General features: G+C 41.2%; 1 long non-coding RNA gene and 1 pseudogene across 1 annotated transcript; one reads left to right on the forward strand and one right to left on the reverse strand.

Moving 5' to 3' along the window:
• The first annotated feature begins 8,457 nt into the window (after positions 1 to 8,457).
• LOC149831661 (BIIDXI-like protein At5g11420 pseudogene) lies at positions 8,458 to 10,731 on the forward strand (annotated as a pseudogene).
• Positions 10,732 to 20,996: 10,265 nt separating this feature from the next.
• Positions 20,997 to 22,178, reverse strand: LOC149831662 (uncharacterized). Its single transcript, XR_016433045.1, has 2 exons — positions 22,007 to 22,178; positions 20,997 to 21,184 (listed from the first exon to the last, which is right to left on the reverse strand). It is a non-coding gene; the product is annotated as an uncharacterized LOC149831662 (long non-coding RNA).
• Between the last annotated feature and the right edge of the window lie 995 nt (positions 22,179 to 23,173).

Raw genomic sequence — 23,173 nt, forward strand, 5'->3', positions numbered from 1 at the left:
TAGGAATTATTGATTACACCTGTTAAATAATTATTAATGAGCTATACTAATAATATGTTTAAAAAAATCAAATAGTTATCTAAAGTGTACTTTTTACAATTAACAACATCCATTTTTCATATTTAAAAAGCAATTCATAATTGATCCATTAATAATTCATTAAAAAAATAGCAATTAATAAAAATCATGAAAGTCACAGCAGGTTGGACGTAGATCAAGCCTTTGATCCAATCCATGCATGCTTTCAGTTGGATCTGGATCTAGTCAGGTAGTAAACTGGTAAAACATATTTTGGTAAGGCAGTAAGTGGGACCTGGCCAGCCCACTTTTAAGATGGTTGAACCTATGAAATTAACAGGTGTGACCCCTTTGCTTCAATCAAATGACAGTCGTGGTTCAGTTTTTGGACTTGGACTTGACCCTAGATCCAAAGTTCATGCTAATCATGTCAGATAGATATCCAGAATGAAGTTCTTTTAATAAGATGACCATGTAATGCCTTAGTCCAGATTTGAACATTGTGCCAGAGATCTAAGTCTGGACCCAAATTTGAAGAGATGACAAAGTGAAATCTGGATATGGATTTAACATGGTTATTCTAGCATGAAAAACTGTCCCGCTTGTTATTCTGGCACGAAAAAGAAGTCAGGTCTGGTGGTGCCCACCCTAAACGGATCTCTCATTCGGTTGTAGTCTGGTCAGGGTGGGCACTGCACACCATGACTTGACTTTGGCTGGGTTAGGGTAACACTGCCCACCTCAAAGTGGCTCCACCGCTGCTGTTAGTAACATACCCTTGATAGAAACACCTTTAGTTCAACATTTTCCTGACTTTTATTGGAGTCCACGTCCTACATATTAATTAGTATATATGTTTTGAATTGTCACATATATATATATATATATATATATATATATATATATATATATATATATATATATATATATATATATATATATATATATATATATACTTGATGGTACTAAACCACCATAGCTCGCACTTATTTTATATAGATTCAAGCTCCAAAAGCAAGATCTAACCATTGGATCATAATTATTATTTTCAAGTGTTAAAGTTGACTCAAAAATGATATTTTATATCATTTTTTAAATAAGCCTTATTTTCATAAATTGTGAGCAGTTGGTTTTCATTGTCTTAAAAATAGAATGGGATGATATACTAGATATAATAAAACCTTCTAATATGATAAATAAACCATGCTAAACACATTTGTACGGTTAGATTTATCATTTGATGGCTAAATCTATATAAATGAGAGTATGTACTAGGTATAGTATCATGGTACAAAATTACCATACACTTTCCCCTCTCTCTCTCTCTCTCTCTATATATATATATATATATAGAGAGAGAGAGAGAGAGAGAGAGAGAGAGAGAGAGAGAGGTTACCATGATCTTCAAATAAGCTTTTTTCTTCATTTTTTAATTGTTTTTTCACGAGACTAACTTTACATATGCAATCTATATGGTTTGATTGGTGAGAATCCACTATTAAATCATTTGATCATGATTACATGGGCAAGGTTTTATGAGGCTTCAAAAATCAACGGCCAACAATGTCTAACATTTTCTTGACTCATAAAATCATGTCTTTTCCATAAAAAATCAGCATTCAAGAGCTGATCCCTAGCATGTGAACCATGCTGAATACCTCTATGAGGTAAGATTTGGTCACAATAATCTGCACCTATGATTTCCACCTTAATTGGACCAGTAGGTCTCGATAACCAAATGTTACCCTTATACATGTGTAAAAAACACAAAACCATGGGATTTAATCCGAATCCAAATAGGAAGTGACAGAAAAGGTTGATTGGAATCTGAAAAGAGTCCAATCGATTAAGTCCAGATCAGATCCAAAGATCATTCAGATTCTATTTTGAAATCTGTATCGAAAAATAACATCACAGATTCGGATAGAAGGTCCTACTGCATCTCAACCACTTGAGAGCCCCTAAGCTTAATGCACTGATGCACCTATGGGAAGACCCTTTCAAGTAATCCTGATCTTAAGTTTTTCCACATTCTTGAAAGAAAAGATTTTTGCTTAATTGATTTGGACCCACTTCAGGTTCAGTTCAGCTTCCGTTATGGATCTCCAACCCACTGAAAAGGCAATCTACCTTCAGGAAGACCATAAATGAGAGCACAATAATACAGCTAAGAACAAGGCAGTTGAAGCCACTAAGGATCCTGGCTGGTACCAAGCTCATATTTTCATGTGCACAAAAGAAACCAAGAAGAGCAACACCAAGGGATGTCTCATTTTGAAAATACCCAAAAGAGGAATTTCTCTTTTGTATTTATCAATCAAGATAAAAAAATGTAAGAACAACACAACAAACAAGAAACAACAAAAGAAAGTGAGGCAAACTAGTGAAACAAAAAAGGATTTACAAAAAAACAGCCTAAATTATGGGGTATTTACAGCAAAATGCTAATTTTTTGGTTATTACATTTAGCCACCTGTTTTTTTTATCAATTTCAGAAAACCTTCTTAGGGACATGGGTCACTTAATGGGCCATCTTTTTACGAAGTACATTTGTGTTACGAAGATACACTTAATCCTAAAATCATTAAGGCCCTGTTTGAAAACTAGTAGCTGGGATAGGAAGTGCCATTTGAGGAAGTGGGAACCAAGGTTGTTAAATGCGATGAGGCGAAGCGAGGCGTTGAGCCTGCGCTTCACCTCTGAGGCGTACGCCTCTCACAACTGGACTGGAAGTGAAGCGGTGGGAGGGGAGTCAGTAGGAGAAGGACCACGCGCCCAGCTGGTACGGAAGTGAGGGGGGGGGGGGCGTCCGGTGGTCGGAGAAGACTGAGCAGCCAACGGCGAAGTTCGCCACCGGGGAATTTGTAACCGGGGAACTGTGATGAGGGGCAATTTGCGCATCACAGCAACGCCTCAGTACCTTGAGCGTGCGCCTCGCCTCTGAGGCGTACGCTTCACGTACTGAGGCGTACGCCTCTCACAACACTGGTGGGAACTGCCAAATCCCGAGGTGGTAGCTGTGGATTCCATTCTTTAGTGTAAATATAAAGGTGATATGACCTCACTTCCCATCCCAAATGCATAAACACCCATCCCAGTTGCCAGTTTCCAAATGACCACCGCAAGCTGGTTTGACCAAAGTTTTGCCAAATGCATTAACTTCCATCCCAGCTCCTAGTTTCCAAACAGGTTTTAAGTTCACCTCCAAAATGGCCAACGGTCAGGGTTCGTTCAAACAGGAGAAAATGAGATGGTCGTTATACACTTTAAAACGGTGTGTTTGAAATGGATACAGATAAACCAAGCATTTTAAAGGTAATATCTAAAATATTGGATGCTTTTTTGTAAATAGATGATAATTGAAAGCGTTCTGTAAATTACCAAATGCGGAAAGGACATGAAGTTTTATGCTGCCAGGACAGGGATCGTAAGTACACAAAAAATGTAAGGAGAAGTTTTTGCCTTGCCATATGAATTGATGCCAATAGAGGCTTCTCTGAAACCACATCGACCAACAGACCCCCTTAAAAAGTAGGCTTAACCGTGAGCTGTGTTTGACCAGGTACGACCTGATCGGGTCCGGTGCTGGACCTGGCACGTTGGACCAGTGGGATGGACCTGACAGGGCATGGCTTGGCATCATATGACATGACCATGAAATACACGGCATGGAACATGACAGCCTTTCATGAGAATCCAAATCGGACACCACCGACACCCAAATGGGTGGTATTAAACCTAAGTCTACTGAGCTACATCATTCCTAGGTGCAAGTTGTAACTACTCAATCTGATCACATAAATGTGTTCAACATGCATAGTTTTTTCTTCATATTTTTTATATATTTATATATTCTAAATTTTGTATATATTTATGTTTTCCTGAGATTTTTCGAAGAAAAAACAAGTTTTTCTAATACCATGAGATTTTATTTTTTGCAAGATTTTCCCAAAAATGTGTGCATCGCTTTAAACTCATTGCAGGTGGATCTGAGTGTGTTCCACATTTTAAGCAATCTTTCTGGGACCAACCGTGTTTGATATATATTGTTAAAATGGGCAAAAAATTCTATTGTGACTTGGATCCTATGAACCTAATTAAGACGATAGGCCCAATGGGACACCCTTAGTCAGGTCCATATCCATCAGAATCAGACAAGGGAGAGTGAACTGATCCCCTTGGAGTCTCTCCATCAGCACAAGTTGCACATTTAACGCATATGTGTTAACTTTTTCATAGGTGCATTGACTTGGATGGTGGTAGGTAGGGCTGTAAGTGATCCAGCCGTTAAACCCAGTCTGATATCATTTTATGTAAGAGTATAATTTTGGTCCTAGATGAATAATGGATTGGATCAGTAACAGTGAAGATCCAGACAAGATCGAGCACAATAAGCAGCCTTTTTCTAGGGAGAGTTAGGTGGGGAACTTTGCAAATCTGTAACCGGACCCATTCATAAAAAGTTGGCAGGGTATCGGTTCAGTCTAGATTCGAACCTGATCCAACCCGTTTGCAACCATATAGAGTGCCTTGGTGGAGCCCAAACCGAACACTAGAAGCTCTTAGCGGTTGTGTTGGTCCAACTCGGTGGCGCCACAAACATGGATCTGATTAGAATTGGACCCAAACTCATAGCATTAGAGACTACAGAGGTTTTTGGCCCTACCAATTCCAAAATGGTGTGTTGAAATGAGGGGCCTGGGTCTGGGGCATCCTAAACCCTAATTGAAAGCTTTAAATTGTCATATTTTTTTCAAAAATACAGTCACGATTTCTGGATCTCAGTAGTTACCAAACATGACAAGGACAAAGGTGGGCCATTCTAGCATTGAAACTAGTTGGGCAGTGGTCCAATCAACATATATGTATAGTGCCCAATTTTCCCAATTCTAATATCAGAAACTTCAACGACACATGTATGCCTTTAGTGTGTGTTTCAGTGTGGCAAAATTCATGAAATCCTTTGTTTTAACAACCAGCAGAGATATGATGAACTTTGGTCATGTTTTAAGTAGGGCCCAACTTACCCTAGATGCTTTGAAATTTTAATTTCTTTAAACCAAATCATATTTATAAATGGGGCTTTATATCTATCCCCCACAAGAGGTGTGGTGTGAAAATATGCAATTCATATCAATCAACTTTTAGTAAACTCGTAACATTGATCTAACAGCATCCATTGACATGTATAATTCCTTTGGTTCAACTTGGTCAGTGGCCCCACAGCTAGACCTGGGCCAACCTACACAAGATCCAGAACAGTCTTTAAGGATGCCTCATGGATGGGTCTTTCGCCCAGCCCATCTGGTCCAGTCATTCCATTCATTACAAACTTTTTTCTCTTGTATTGGGAACATCCTATTCATAGGCTTCAGATCTACATCTATGAATTGAACGGTCGAAATCATCAACTCGGACAATCTGGTATTCAAATCATTCATTTGATAAATCTAAGCATTTCTTATTTGATGATTATGATACTTTCTAAAATTGATGATATTTACCAAAAATGGGTAACGGGTCCTGGTGCAGGTAAGAGATACTGATGCAGGTATGTGAAGACTTTAAAAAGTTTCAGGTACATTTTTAGTTGAAATGCATATTGATACAACTCCCAAAAATATTGAGAAATTTTTCTAATAACTATTGATATTGCCTCAAACAAAATCACAAAATTTACAAGAACTTCCAACTTTCTGCTATCAGTAGGAATTTCAAAAATCATGAATTTCAAAATTATTGGTGACACAAATTCAAGTTCCTTATAAATTGTCTGACCTTCCTACTAGTACTAGATAACTCTAATACTAGAAATTTTTGGTTGTTTAAGGCATCCAAGCACACTATAATTGCACATTTGGGATCATTTAAAAACATGACCCAGTTCATCAGTTCCCAACCAAGAAACTTTGGTGTTCATGAACTTGGTCATGTTTTGCATGGTTCCACACATTTGTATTTTTGGCTAGGACAAGGGTAACACCCCTGAATCACCCACAGCACATTAGCAGGATGCTTGTTGGTAAAACCATTGAGCTCTTACTGCTTATGGGAGAGTAGAGCCAGCTTCGACATTGTGGCAAAGGACGTCCTTTGTGGGTTTCAAACCATGCTCACCTCCTATCGGTGTCAAACAGGGTTGGATCCAGGGGGCGAAGACGGGCTCGAGCCCCTCCTAAAGTTTTGAAAATTTTTGCCCTCCCTTTAAGTACAAGTTTTGAAATTTTTTGCCCTTCCTTGCACAAGTTTTAAAATTTTTTGTCCCCCCCTTTAAGCACAAGTATCGTAGTCATCCACAGGTTTTGAAATTTTAGTTTTATATTTTATTTATTATAATTTTTTTGCCCCCCTTTAGGCAAAATATAAAAGTTTATGTTGTCCCCTTTTATATTTTACTTTATTATAAAATTTTTTGACCCCATTTAAGCAAAAGATAAAAATTTATATTGCCCCCCTTTATATTTTACTTTATTATAAAATATTTTTTGCCCCCTTTAAGCAAAATATAAAAATTTATATTGCCCCCCTTTATATTTTACTTTATTATAAAATATTTTTTGCCCCCTTTAAGCAAAATATAAAAATTTATATTGCCCCCTCTTTATATTTTAGTTTTATATTTTACTTTATTATAAAATTTTTTTTTGCCTCCCTTTAAGCAAAATCCTGGATCCATCACTAGTGTCAAACACAGCTAGCCACCCAGTGCGGATCAAGTGAAATCACATTGCACGTTTTGAGCGTGCTGCTGCACCTGACCACCCATAATCTCTGGGGTTCAACCTGTCAACTTTGGGGCCCAACAGAAGATGGCGGAAAGATCAGGTGCAGCAGCACACTAAAGTGTGCAACGGTGATTGTACCTGATCCACGGTCCCCTAGCCATGAAGCCAGAGAGCCCTTGTGGTCCACGTGGCTCAAAATTTACCTGGAAATACTAAGCAAATTATGCCTAGAAGTTAGGAACTCACCAATAATGCAACTTTTTAAGCATTAAAAAAATACTATCAAGAAATTTCCTATCGAGTGTCTTTCGAGTTTCAAGGCTAATTGTTGAAGAAGTGACGTCATGCCTATGAATCCGGCGAATCATAGCATGTGCATACACATGCATTACTATCATTAATAATTAAAAGAAAAAAACTAATATCTTTAAGTTCGATTAATTTTTTATAAAGGATTTATGGTTCATACCAAATAAGCTCCCCTAGTAACAGCCTCATCTAACGATTGAAGTGTCTTTAGGATTTTACCTCACTCAAACAAGATTTACTTCACAAAGTAATTTTTTTGATATTTACCTGGAGAAACCATTCCCAGGATCAGAGACCTAGCCACACTTGCTCAGCTAGCCAGACTTATTTATGATCATTGTCTTGGCAGCATATAAAGCTTTGTGGGCTTAAGCAAGGAATAAACCACCCCTAGGGAGTCGCCATGCTTCAGCTTGCTCAAGGGGTGATGTCCATGGGGTTTGAACCTAGTTCGCGTGCGTAGCTGCCTAGGCCGCCATCAGGCGGCGCAAAACCAATCCCCTTTGGGGGCACCTCACAAAGTAATTGAAAACAATTGCACACTTTTCATGAAAATTTCAAATTTGACAAAGATACTCTTCCACATTTGGCTATCTTTCTAACTGGTTCCACAGCTACTTTAGCAGAACTTTAAAAAAGGTTTAAACCATAGTTACCAGAGCAAGAAGCTGGTGGGAATAAGGGGAAGCAAGTAAACAAATGACATAAAAAGAATATTCTTTTTTAAGACCTATGGTCCTAGCTTAAAATGAATTTTAAGTATTTTAATTAATAATAATCATTAAAATTGTTTTAACATGAGAAATATATTTACAATATCAAGGAAGTTGATGATCATTTCTGTACTGGGAAAAGCATGCTTTCTATTTTTCTGAAGCAAGTTTCTCATAAGCGTGAAAGAAGTGTGCATGGTTTCATGCTTGTGAGGGCTTTCAAAAAGTTTCTTGTAACTATGGTTTAAAGCTTAATAGGATCAGAACATGTTTGGGTGGATCAACATTTGATCTTATCGGGGGCCTGGAAGAGGGGTTCCTTGAAAACTTGGGGAACATTTCAAGATCCTGATCCGACTCATCAGATTCTAGCCCAACTTGTAATTGTTTACATCCTTACCCTCATAACAACATCAGAGAACCAACCTTCTACTTATTTTTTACTTATTGGGAAGCACCCACATTCAAGAAACCCATGTTCTTGCTTCCTTCCCCTTTTGTCTTAATTAAACCGCAGACCCACATGCTTCTTTGAAAAACAAATAGATAAAAAACAAAAATATCATTTGTTTTCTGAGAACATGAAACATAACAACAAGAAATCATTGGCTTCCCCCCTCCTTCCACGGCCCTTCACACTTGTATAAGAACATCCCCACAGCCTCAAGCTTCTTGCACTTCACAGCTCAAAAATGACACTCTTTTCTTTACAGGCTTTGGCTTTACTCCTCTGTGTTTTCACCCTGACCAGCGCATTCGCCTTCACCGACGGTAAGCGGCAACGCCTTCTTTTTTTTTTTCAATCTTCTTTGCTCCCTTAAGGACTGTCCTCACATCTTTTCCTTGTGTCATCTTATAAACTGAATTCCTAGCTAGGCTGAAGAGATTTTATCTGGTTGGTTTCACACATTGTGTGAAACATGACAAAGTTCATGAAGTCCAACAGGAGAGTTCATGAACTTGGTGGTGTTTCATGTGAGGCCAAACGTGACATTGGTTACTTTCTAGGAACAGGGGTCGCATTATGGGGCGGGCTCCCCTCCTAGAAAGTAAACCGTGGGTGAGCGAGCACCTTAGCCCGCAAAAGACACCCACCAGTGTGATCCAGGGAGAATCTATCCCGGGTAAGATAGTGTTTCATTGTCTTATCAAGCACTGCCCTAACCACTGGGAGTAGGGTTGTCAACGGGTCGGGTTTGGTTCGGACCAAGGTGGAACCAGACCTGGCCCCGAATTTCAAGTATGGTATCAGGTCTAGACCCAGGACCCACCATAAAAGAAACCATACCCGGACTCAATATGAACTATACATGAATCAGACCCAGGTAAAATAATATTTTTTTTTTATCATTTTTACATTGAAAAATTCTGGGTCTTAATCGGAACTCGGGTCGAGCCCAGGTCTGGTATAAAATTTCACAAACAATACCCAGCTACATGTATTAATTGGACCTTCGGGTCCGGACTGGGTCTTAATCTGGTATTCTTATTTATCACCATACCCGGACGGTATAGGGTTTGGTACAGGTCGGGTCAGGTTAAACCCGATCCGTTGACACCCCTAACTGAGAGACTCAGGCGGGCTATGGTCTATATATGACTACTATATTTGGAAATACTGGAGACTTCTTAACCACTAGTCTTATTGTCTACCAAATTGTGTGATTATGATCATAATTTGCTGCTTTGACTATAGGGCTTTTACCAAATGGTGACTTCGAGCAAGCGCCTAAGACCTCACTGTTGCGCGGCACGGAGGTGATTGGCCGTAACTCGATCCCGCGTTGGCAAACAAGTGGGTTCGTCGAGTACATAAGCTCGGGCCAGAAGCAAGGGGATATGGTGCTGCTGGTGCCGGAAGGCCAGCACGCCATCAGGCTAGGAAATGATGCTTATGTAAAGCAAAGGATGTCAGTGGTCAAGGGCCAAACCTACTCTATCACGTTCAGTGCTTCCCGGACCTGCGCCCAGGCGGAGCAGCTATACGTCTCAGTCCCTCCGGACTACGGTATCCTTCCTATCCAAACAGTGTACAGTAGTACTGGCTGGGACGCGTATGCCTGGGCATTCGTTGCGCCTAGCGATGAGATCGATGTGGTGATCCACAATCCAGATGCAGAGGATGATCCAGCTTGTGGCCCTATTGTGGATCGAGTTGCCATGAAGCTACTAGGCTCAGCAAAAGCACTTAGTGGTAACTCTCAAGTTGACCTTCACTATGATCTATTAAGCCTTCACATTAAGAATGTACCTAGATAATAAGTAAACTAGGCCACAAGAACAGACTACTAGGGAGTTCCTTGTCTAGGTGACAGGACACGACACGGCATGTGGATATGCACATGACACTTTCAGGCATTATTTAGTTTCTTTTTTGGTTGTTTAAAGATATTGTTTAAGATTAAAATGATCGTTGTGGTAATGTGGCAGGAAACTTACTGAAGAATGGTGGCTTTGAAGAAGGGCCCTACTTCTTCACCAATGCTTCTGAAGGGGTGATGATCCCCCCTATCACCGACGACGACGATTCACCGTTGCCCGGTTGGGCGGTCAGGTCGCTCAAGTCCATAAGGTACATTGACTCAGACCACTACACCGTGCCGGAAGGACGGAGAGCCGTGGAGCTGCTAACTGGAAAAGAAGGTGTGCTAGTACAAGAAGCTAGGACTGTGCCTGGCAAGTTGTATGTGCTGAGCTTCATGGTGGGGGATGCAAACAACAAATGCAAGGGACGAATGGTTGTAGAAGCATATGCAGGCATGGCTTCTATAAAGGTGCCCTATGAGTCAGCTGGGCGGGGTGGGTTCAAGCGATCCATGCTTAGGTTCGTTGCTAGATCTCGTGTGACCAATGTGGTGTTCTTTAGCTCATTCTATGGCACTAGAAGCGATGACATGAGCACACTGTGTGGGCCGGTCCTCGATGATGTCCGGCTCATCAGTGTGCGAAGAAGGTCGAGGCCGTGACACATGTCAGCAAGATGTCTTGGCAGCTTAACCATGGAGGACTAGTGGTGGACATGTGAATCCTTTTCTTGTTTTAATTTTCTCCTCACAACTTTTGTGGGTCCTTTTTAGTGCTTATATGCATTTGTAAGGGGAAGGCAACACTCTTTGGATGTGTTTAAATTTGATTACTCTTCAAGGACATAATGTGTGTGTGTGCGCGCAGGCGCATGTGAGGACACATGTTCAAGATAGAGCTCAATATCAAGGTCTAGAAAAATGCTAATCTCTAATAAGAATTGGGTTAGATAAAATACCAACTCTAGCCCGGTCAATAGGGTTGTCAACTGGTCGGGTTTGGTTCGGACCTAGGTAGAACCATACCCAAGCTTGATTTGAGATGATGGTACCGGGTCTGGATCCAGTCTCAATTGGATCCACCATAAGCGAAACCATACATGGATCCTATAAGGATTACATGAACCAGAACTGAACCATACCCGATTAAATACTATTTTTTAATCTTTTTTACATTGAAAAATTGCATATCTTAGTCGAAACTCGGGACTGGTATGAAATTTTGCAAACCCTACCCAGCTCCCACTATAAGAAAACTGTTAATTAGCGATAGAAATTTTCCGTCGCAAATTTGCGACAGATTAGCTAGAGAAAACTTTTTTCATGAATCCGTCGCGAAGTAGCGACGGATTAACGACAATAATTTTTTCGTCGCTAATTCTCAATACAAGAAAACATTTTAGCAAGGAATTTAGGGAGAGACTTTTTTTGTCGTTAATCCGTCGCTAATTAGCAAAGAAAACATTCTGTCGCTAAATCCCTCGCTAATTTTTTATTTAAACCGAGCGCAAAATTTTCCCTCTCTCCCCGTTTGAAATTTAAATCGACCGCGCTCGATTTAAACCGACTTCAATGATGCAGAGTGATCGCTGTGCAAGTCAGTTCATGGTGGACGACGATGATGCAGAGCGATCACTGGAGGACGGCGACGCCGGTTCACGGAGGACGACGATGCCGATTCACGGAGGATGACGATGCCGGTTCACGAATGACGGCGACGCCGGAGAGCATGCCAGTTCGCGGAGGACGGCAACGCCGGTTCACGGAGAACGATGACGCCGGTTCACGGAGGACGGCGATGCCGGTTCACGGAGGATGACAACGCCGGTTCACGAAGGACAGTGACGCCAGAGAGCACCGGTTCACGGAGGAAGGCAACGCCGGTTCACGGAGGACGGCGACGCCGAAGAGCACCAGTTCACGGAGGACGATACAAGTTCGGCGACGAGGCAGAGCGATCGTTCTGTGCAATGCCTGTCGGGCACGGTATAAGTCCGGCTTATTGCTGCCGGAATACCGCCCGACAGGGATCTAATTTTTTTTTTAATTTAGCGACAGATTAACGATGGATAATGTCCGTCGCTAAGCTGTCACAAATTAGCGACGAAATTAACGACAAATAAGTTTTTTCGCTAATTAGCGAGCAAAAATTCGCGATGGCCTCTATCCATCGCTAATTCATCGCTAAACAGTTTAGCGACGGATAAGCGATGGATATAGTCTGTCGCTAATCCACAATTTTCTTGTAGTGTCCATATATTAATCGGACCCTTTAGGTTTGACCCACAGGTCAAACCTGACCCATTGACACCCCCTAACAGCCACCCAATTGGATAGGAAAAGCATAGTGTTTTAAGAGGTCCCAAGTGTCATTAGTTTGAATAACCCTAGCTAGGATCAAACCCACGACAAGTATGATGAACTTTTAGTGTGCTGCTTTACCTGATCACCCTCCATTATTGTTCTGACAGCCTGTATCCCAAAGATGGAAGGTGATCGGGTGCAGCAACACACTAAAAGTATGCAATCACATCCTCTCCCCGACAAACATGGAGCAACACTATGAGAAAGATTTACTCTTTTCAGGTTTGCTACCATAGTGTCATAAGCTTACTTTTTTTAATAAGTCAGTGCGGTACGATGGTCCTTTTTTACCGTCGCAAGCCTTTCTATCGCTTTGTCACAAGCATAGAATGCTTCACAAACCCGCAATGCGCCAAGCTGGCTCACCTAACGACCAAAGGCCGCGTACCAACACTTTTTCATGTGTTGAATCATTTTCATTGGCTCTGCACACCACCCTGTGCGCAACTGCCTAGCAAGAGCTGATCAAGTGCATTTTCAAATGCACATTTCATGTAGTTCATGCTGCTTAGTGCATAGTCATCCCATACCAACTATCACTTTCAAAAGAGGCACAAACTTTGCCTTAGCCTTGCGTGCCATGAAGCGTATTGCAGCTTCATGCGCACGATGTAGCAAAACCTCGCCACTGAAGGAACAAGACCTTACAACCCCTATCCAAAGATGAGTTGATGATTGAACATCATAGCGAAGAGCACCATCCAGACTCATTCGTCAGTGCCTAGGCATTCACTCACCAAACCTCGAGTCACCATACTCAGTTGAAATCACCTAATGTGATCCCTAGGGGAATTAGTCCTAACACATACGCACTCCCGTGCATCCAACCGCTACGCGTGAAAAACTCTTGCAAGCTGAGAGGTCTTTAACCAAATCTCCAAAGGCAATAGCCTCTCATCCGCTGGCACTGCTTAACTGAACAACACTCCACATCTGTGCAGCCACACAATGATGCACTAATGACGATACTGATGTCTATCGCTTGACGTGCTACCACCGCACATCATCGATCAAGCGAACGCCTACCGTGCATTCCTACACTAGAAGTATTTTCTACTCGATAGAGCTCCGCACTACACGTCTTATTCTGAAAGATCGGCCTGAGACATTTTCTCTCACCCAAAACCATTGTTGTTCTCAATAATGTTGGTATAGGTAAGAACACAATCTTCATTGATATACCAGTTTTCCTTTGTACTTATCTTTGGTTTACTTTTTTTCTTCAGCCTACTCAACTTGTTCTGGTTTACATCCACCATCGCCGCAACCTTTAACATGTCAAGTCTCATTTCTTAATGTGCCTCTGATAACTTAGACAACAGTTTTCTGCTATATCAACATAGAGCATTCTTTGCTCGTGAGATTTCAGTGTAGTATCAAATACAAACGGGTCATCCTCGCCCGCACGACAAACTTGCTATCTTCATGCTCATGGCTGTGGTGCCTTCCAACCCCAATAAAGGCAATTTCAAGCCCTTCATGGTCCTCACAGAGAAAGATAACTACCAATGCGTGGCACATGAATATCAACTTCCTTAAGCACCAACTTGTGGTTTTCTAATAGTCCAAACTAGTCTTCAAGTGGAGAATGCCTTCTTGCGTATCACTCCAAAGTGGTCATTCAAAGCGTCTTCCTGGGCACTCATCCTCACATGGGCACCTTTGGCCTAACGCTGAAACTCCTCTGTCAAAGACAACATGTTGCAACTCTCTCTTAGAGTCAGCAAAACATTTTCATAGGAGCCAATGAGCATTTTGCTCAATGTGGTCACTTCGCTAACCCACAATCTTGTGAAAGAATCTAGAAGTTTAATTAAGTCTCTCATACCCAAAGGTGCAAATCCCTCCAGTCGAATCCAATGTGCATTCTCTGCATGCACAAGACAAACGTCACACTCCACCTGTCAGCCTAACACACAAATAGTAAGAATCTTTGGCTTATCTATGTTTCTTTAGCTAACTGAACAACAACCTACAAGATGTCTCATAACATCCTGCCAACATCTTGCTTCTTTGTTCGGTCAATCACACTTCAGTTGCAAAAATTTGCGTAACCAAGATAAATCATCATTGTCCTCTTCAGTGTTTTACACAATAAACAAGGTCTCCATGAATCTTTCTGCTCTGATGCAAATTTATCACGAACTTACTTTTTTCAATAAGCCAGTGCAGCGCAATGGTCCTTCCTTCCCGTCGTAAGCCTTTCTATTGCTCTGTCACGCGTATAGAATACTTTAAAACTCGCGATGCGCTAAGCTGACCAAGCTAGCCAGCCTAACGACCAAAGGTCACGAACCAATACCTTTCCATGTGTTGAATCATTTTCATTGGCCCTGCACACCACCCCATGTGCAACTGCCTAGCGAAAGCTAATCAAATTCTAAATATGTATTCCATGTAGTTAATGTCACTTAATTAGTGCATAGCCGTCTCATACTGGCTATGACTTTCGAAAGATGTACAAACTTTGCCTTAGCCTTGCATGCCATGAAGTGTATTGCAGCTTCATGCGCACGACATAGCAAAGCCTCACCACTAAATGAATAAGACCTTGCGGCCCCCAGTCCAAAGTTGATGATTGAACACTATAGCGAAGAGCACCACCCAGACTCATTCGCCGGTGCCTAGGCATTCACTCGCCTAACTCCGAGTCACCATACTTGGTTGGAATCACCTAATGTGATTCCTAGAGGAATTAACCCTAACCCACATGCACCCTCATACATCCAACCACTACGCGCGACAAACTCTTGCAAGCTGAGAGGTCCTTAAACCAAATCTCCAAAGGCAACATCCTCTGATCTGTTGGCACAACTTAACTAAAAAATACTCCACGTCTGTGCCACCACACAGCGATGCACTAACGACGATACTGATGTCTATCGCGTGCCGTGCTACCACTGCACTTCATCGATCAAGCGAACACATACTGTATGTTCCTACACTCGATGCATTTTCCACTCGATAGAGCTTCCACTACAAGAAAAATGCTAATTAGCGACGAAAATTTGCGATGAATTTTTTCTATCCCAAATTTGCGACGGATTAGCTAGAGAAAACTATCCGTCGCTAACATTCGAATGATTTGTAGAATTAGCAACATAAAAAAATCCATCATGAATCCGTCGCTAATTAGCGATGAATTCACAACAAAAAAACTTTCATCGCTAATTTGTCGCTACTTAGCGGCAGATTCACGATGGAAAAATTATGTCTCAAACTCCGTCACAACTTAGAGATGGATTAGCGACACTATTTTTTCGTCACTAATTCCTAACACAAGAAAAACGTTAATTAGCAATGGAAATTTGCGATGCAACTTCATGACGAATGAGCGACAATATTTTTCTGTCATGAATCTGTCACTAATTAGTGGGGGAATTAGTGACAGATTTTTTCTATCGCTAATTAGCGATGAAATTCACGATGGAAAAATTATGTCGCTACTTTTTTATTTAAACCGACCCATCTAGGGTGCAGAATTTTCCCTCTCTCCCCGTGCAAAATTTAAACCAACCCAAAAGCCGTTCGATTTAAACCAGTTTTTGGCAGGACATTCGAACGAGGACGACTTCGTGGTGGAGGAACGCAAGAAAGAAGAGGAGTTAGAGTCATCAGCGCTAGAGGACCAAGCCGGTCTGACCTCTTTAGTCTCGAACAACTCTTCTTTCTCCGATTTCGCCGACGTTCTTAACGGCAACGAGCTTTCCGTCCCGGTAAGTGGTTTTCTTTTTCGAGCGTGGCTTTTCATTCTCGGCCTCTATTTTTTTGGCCTAACGATTATGTTGGGGGTTCTGGTTTCAGATCGACGAACAAGAGAGGGAACTAGACAAGCGAGAGAACCAGGTCGGGAGGGCATCGGAGAGCACGTCGGTTCGGAGGTGCACCCACTGCCTTTGTGCAGAAGACCCCGCAGTGTCGGGCCGGTCTGGACAAGCGGGGAACCAGGTCGGGAGGACAACGGAGAGCGCACCGGTTCAAAGGTGCAACCACTGCCTTGTGTAGAAGACCCCGCAGTGGCAGACCAGGCCGCTCGGGTCTACAACCCTATGCAATGCCTGTGGGGTGCAATACAAGTTCGGCCTGTTGCTGTCGGAATACCGCCCAACAGGGAGCAGAATTTTTTTTTTTATTAATTTAGTGACAAATTAGCGATGGATATTATTCATCGCTAATCCGTTGTTAAATTAGCGACAGATAATATTCATCGCTAAACTATCGCTAAAATAGCGACGGATTGGCGACAAATCATGTCGGTCGCAAAACCAAATCGATGCTTATTTAGCATCAGACTCGCGACGGATCATGTTCGTCGCTAATCTGTTGCAAATTAGCGATGAAAGTAACGACAGATCCGTTTTGTCGCTAATTAGCTACCAAAAATTTATGATGGACGCTATCCATTGCTAATTCATCACCAATCCGTCGCTAAACAGTTTAGCGATAGATGAACGTTAGATTAGTGATGGATAGCGTCCGTCGTTAATCCATGATTTTCTTGTAGTGTTCGCACTACACATGTCATATTCCAGAAGATCGGCCCAAGACAATAGAGTGGGGCCAATTAAGGGCACAATCTTAGTGGAGTGGTCGTTGAATCTAGCTAGCACACACTATGATATTTATATTATCTCCCATTCCATGTAAGTTGTCGCCTGAAAGAATCAGGCACCATGATTTCAACCAAAGCAAAAGAGCAAAAATGTCAAGAGTAAAATGGCCATGTTTGTTATATTTTTTCGTTTGCGATAAGTTATGGTATTGTGCTAAAAATTAGTGTCATCTATGTCATTGTCCACTTCTTGTACTTGGACACCTTTCACAAGACCCTGCTGGCCAAGCATTCTCCATCTAAGGGGTAATTTGCGCATATATATATATATATATATATATATATATATATATATATATATATATATATATATAGCTTTAAAGAACATTCCATTCAGGCTTCAACCTTATGAACGCATTTTGGTAATTAAAACTTAAAAGGAAAAATCTTCATATTTGATACCAGGTTGATGTGCCACAACCTTATATCATTTGTGTTATATTTATTGATTTTTAACATCTTTAGCATGCAATACTCATTATGTGTCTGTATATGTGTGACTGCATATGTTCACATTGATAAGAAATATGAGGGCAGTATGTGTCCATGTCCTTTATTTATATGACCATAATATATGACATTAAGAAGAATATATGTATGGATGTACGTACCCATGGAGTATTAGAGCGAAGCAGGTTATATGTTCCCCCCCCGATGATTCACTGAATCCCACGTCTGTGTTCGGGGCTTTGAATGAGCACCACGTATACAAGCACATGGGGCTCGTATTCCCGTGTATGTTGACATGACTTTGCATCGGACTCTGGTGTTGTTGCAAAGACTTAAGTACCCTTTATTGCTATTCTTCTCATAAAGTGATGGTTTGAGAAAATGACAAAAATGCCTTTCATTCAAAAAAGAAAAAACAAATAGTTCAAAAAAAGGACAAACATGTCCTCCATCCAAAAAGTCGAGGATGATGTTGACTCTTCAAAGTCTTCTTCTTTTTCTGTTCAAAAAAAGGACAAACATGTTTTCTTCTTCTTTCTCCGTAAAACACTGTAAAACCCTTTCTCTCTCTAGAGAAGAAATCAAGGGAAACAAAGAGTTCTTCCTGAAGAAGGCCATGAACATCAACCCTCTCACTCTCTCTCCCTTCTCTCTCTACTTCTGTGCACATCCAACAGACGATCCTACATTGCTGCATCGTCATCTTCTTCTTCTTCCTTCTTCGTAAAACACTGTAAAACCCTCTCTCTCTGTAGAAAAGAAATCAAGAGAGGTAAAGGGTTCCTCCTGGAGAAGGCCATGAACACCAACCCTCTCACTCACTCTCCCTTCTCTCTCTACTTGTGTGCCTGATTTAGAGTTTTTGCCCTTACAGGAGGGGGGTCCGGGGGCTCCCCCCCGGCGCGGATCCCTCCGGACCAAAATTTTTTTGGGCCTTCCAACAATGATTTGTAGTATTATCGGGCTTTCCTACAGCAATTTGTAGCATTTGTAGTGTCTTCCGTAAATCACGAAACGCTATAGCGATTTGTAGTGTCTTCCGCAAATCGCTATAGCGATTCACAAATCGCTATAGCGATTTGTAGTGTCTTCCGCAAATCGCTATAGCGATTTGTAGTGTCTTCCGCAAATTAGGACCAACTTGTCAGAGTCATATCTCCCTAACCGGAGGTCATATTCCAAATCCGCGATTTGTAGTGTCTTCCGCAAATCGTTATAGCGATTGTAGTGTCTTCTTCAAATCGCTATAGCGATTTGTAGTGTCTTCCGAAAATCGCTATAGCGATTTGTAGTGTCTTCCGCAAATTAGGACCAACTTGTCAGAGTCATATCTCCCTAATCGGAGGTCATATTCCAAATCCGTAAAAAGTGGTGTCTTCGTTATTGAGTCTAGTTTATTTCTGTAAATTTTCAGCAATTTCTATTGTCATTTCATTCCCCATTTTAACTTCAACGATACATTGCAACCACAATCATCAAAAGAAAGATTGCCCAAGCTAAGAGTCACCGTTCTCGCCCTCCTCCTCGACAGCAACCCAGTCGGTGCAGTCGCGCTGAGGATGGCCAGCAGAAGCTCCACCACGTCGTCTTCTTCTCCCTAGCGAGGAGGTCTCAGCGGAGCAGTCGTTTCGGTGACGGGTGTTCATCTCGTTCCGGTGACGGGTGTTCTACGAAATGTAAATCCCCCTTCTGTAAGGGCAAAAGGCCATGAACACGCTGGGAGGAGCCCTCAGACCCCCCTTCTGTAAGGGTAAAAGCTCTGAATCAGACTCCATAACTCTTCAAGTTGAATGATGCTACCCACATTGGGAGGAGCTCTCAGACCCCCCTTTCTGTAAGGGTAAAAACTCTAAATCAGACTCCACAACTCTTCAACTCCAGGGAAGATTTCTTTCTCGGATAATCCTGCAGTGCAGAGACTGGGTCTTAAATAATCATCTTCGGGGCACTTAAGTCTTTACAACCACTCCTTTTCAAGAACCGTCTTGATATATAATTTTTGGGCCTTCCAACAATAATTTTTTCTTTTTTGAATAAAAGGCATTTTTGTCATTTTCTCAAACCATCACTTTATGAGAAGAATAGCAATAAAGGGTACTTAAGTCTTTGCAACAACACCAGAGTCCGATGCAAAGTTATGTCAACATACACGGGAATACGAGCCCCATGTGCTTGTATATGTGGTGCTCATTCAAAGCCCCGAACACAGACGTGGGATTCAGTGAATCATCGGGGGCGAACATACACAACCCTCTCGTATTAGAGGCTTTGCTTGATAAATCAGCTGGTCAGGCAGAACAATCCACATTGTATATTTGCCTTGTTTTACATGCTAAAATGATAAAAGCACACGTCATTTTTTTTTCTGGTATCCAATATGAGAGGTTAACAAATAAAACAAGCATTGGCTGGTTTCGCTATTTATTTATTTATTTATTTATTTTGGCTTTGACGTAGGTTGAGCCCCAACTTCTCTCAAACCATTCTCAACTTGAGCAACTCTAAATAAGTTGATCACCATTAGAATGGGCATCGGGTCAGGTACCCGCCCCAAGATGCACTGGGTTTGGGTTGCCTACTACAGCCCGAGCCCGTTACAAGTCAGGCCTCGCCTAGCCAAACTAGTAAACAGATCAGGCTCGGGTGTGGCAAATAATGTCTCAATAGAGCCGGGCCTGTTTGCTGGTTGGTTTTAAAGGGCCAGACCGACCCACCTGGGCTTCACCGACCCACCTGGGCTTCGGACAAATGAGATCGGGGTCTGGCAAGAACCCGACAAGAATCCTTAGTTCAGTGATCTTAGGATCTCGTATTGCCCGAGTTAATCAAGCACACCCTATAAGATGTCACAAGGGTGCCAACAGTTTGGGTTTCCAGATGGAACCAAACCAGGCCTGGATCCGGGTTCAATTGGACCCACCATAAGAGAAACCATACCCGAATCTTATAAGGATTACATGAACCAAACTTGAACCATGCCCAGTAAAATAATATTTTTTAATCTTTTTTACATTGAAAATTGCGGTCTGGTATGAAACACTACAACAGAGCAGTAGATTAGCGACGACCACCTTTCGTCGCTAATCCGTCGCTAATCCGTCGCTAACCATGTTAGCGACGGATTAGCGACAACGCGGCGACAGTATGCTTACGTCGCGAATATTTCGACGCTAACTGGCGACGGAATTATTCCGTCGCCAAGTCCGTCGCTAATTGCGACGGAATAACGAGCGCTATATTCCGTCGCCAATCCGCCGGTACTAAACGGCGACCACGGCGTGGCGACGGATTTAATTCCGTCGCTAAGCCGTCGCTAGATTAATATGAATAGCGACGGAATCATCCGTCGCTAATCCGTCGCAAAAACGAAAAAAAATCAAAAAAAATTTATTTAAAAATTAATTACGGAGAACTGTACAATTTATATTTCCTGTACAATTTATATTTCCTGTAAATAAAAAACAAACCACACAAAAAAATTCATATAACAAGTATCTATAATAATTAATCGTTCCACCTTAAAACTAAAAAGTTTAATTATTTACAATTCAACAATTACAATTAGGAAAAATAAAAAAAATAGAACTTCTTCAACACAGTCCTCTAATCATCGCCAAGATTTTGTGCGTCTTCTTGTTCATTGTCTTTATCTGTCCCTTCAGCTCCACTACCCTGATTATCGCTAGCAGCCTACACAAGAAAAGAACAGTCAGTATTGATAAACAAAATATAATGAAATAAATTACACACTATATGTGATTCTATCATGTGCTCATGTGTGATCTAAGGCAATAAAAAAACTCTATATGTGATTCTATCATGCTCATATGTGTGCTAAGGCAGTCAAAAAATTGAATATGTGATTATAGCATGTTCATATGTGTTCTAAGGCATATAAAAAAACTCTATATGTGATTCTACCATGCTCAGATGTGCTTTAAGGCAAGCAAAAAACTATATATGTGATTCGATCATGCTCGTATGTGTGCTAAGGCAGTAAAAAAATTGAATATGTGAATATAGCATGCTCATATGTGCTCTAAGGCAGGCAAAGCCAAAAATTTTATATGTGATTCTATCATAAATGATATATAACATGTTCATATGTGTTCTAAGGCAGTTAAAAAACTCTATATGTTATTATAGCATGTTCATATGTGTGCTAAGGCAGTCAAAAAACAGAATATGTGATTATAATATGCTCATATGTGTTCTTAGGCAGTAAAAAAACTGAATATGTGATTATAGCATGCTTATGTGTTCTAATGCAATCAAAAAAACTTTATATGTGATTCTATCATGCTCATATGTGCTCTAAGACAGACAAAAAGTTAAATATATATATATGTGATTCTATCATGCTCATATGTGTGCTAAGGCAGTAAAAAAATTGAATATGTGATTATAGCATGTTCATATGTGTTCTAAGGCATCTAGAAAAACTCTATATGTGATTCTACCATGCTCAGATGTGCTTTAAGATAGTCAAAAAAACTATATATGTGATTATACCTGAGAGGGACCTGGAATCGAAGATCCCCTATCCTGAACAGCGGCCTTGATCTCATTTCGGAGAAAGGGGGCGACGGTGTATTGGAAGTAGTTATTCAGTGATTCATTAATGATCTCGCGTACATCATCACCGGAAAGAATAGTCGGCTGCTTGGAGCTTATGTCGGCGCAAGAAGTTGGTGAGCCGTAACTGGAAGAACCAATAACTGGTGAAGTGTTCATATTACTCCCAAACCCGAACACGCGACCTTTTTTGGGTTCACCTGCTGCAGTCACCCATGCTGTAGGATCAAATGATGGATGCTGAGTAGCGTCTTCACCATATCGCTCTACCATTTGTTGCTCATATGCCTCCTACAAAATAATGTTTAAAGTATTCATTAATAATTAATGATAACATTATGATGACTTGCATATATATTGCAATGATTATTAATAGAATTAATACATACCGTTGTCGTTCTCGCCTTCTCTGATACGAAGACTCCCGTGGTCTTCCGTTTATGTGTTTCTACAAACACATCCTTATATGGTACACTGCCTCCTTTTTCTGCTTCCTGCGAAGTTAAATGACAAAAGATTTAGTGCACAAATTTGCAACTATACTTATAAAATTAATATTATATATTGATGAGTTACCATTTTCTTTAGGTGGCTCCCAAATGTCTTAGATCCACCTGTGTGTAGATGGGCTTCGGGCATCTTCGATCGATTTTGTGAAGCCTTCGCAGAGCGATTTTTAAATGCATCTCCCGCCCACATATCGCACATTTCATCCCAGTAATCTCTCCTGATAGTAATAGGACCATGGCCCTTCCACAGTAATGGATCATCTACTACGCCAGATGCTTTTTTTGCTGCAGTCTTCATAGTGTGCAGCATGTCTGCAAATCGATTGGCAGCCACCTTCTGCCACACCTTCCTTGCATCATTTTCTTCCACCGTAGTTGCAAAGCGATTCGAAGCCTACAAATATTTTCAGAAAGTTAGTAGACATTGCTTAAATAAATTAAATATGAAACACATTAACTATGAGGAACAACTGTATACCATGAATGAGGACCACAATCTGTCTAATACCTCCTTTGGGTACTCTTTCCATTGAGCAACTGGTCCTGGTAGATGTTGAAGAAGTGAATTCCTAATCTCCCGTACTACTTCTTGTGG

Source organism: Nuphar pumila, chromosome 7 (assembly GCF_984573655.1).
Source record: "Nuphar pumila chromosome 7, dmNupPumi1.hap1.1, whole genome shotgun sequence".
Classification (NCBI taxonomy): Eukaryota; Viridiplantae; Streptophyta; class Magnoliopsida; order Nymphaeales; family Nymphaeaceae; genus Nuphar; species Nuphar pumila.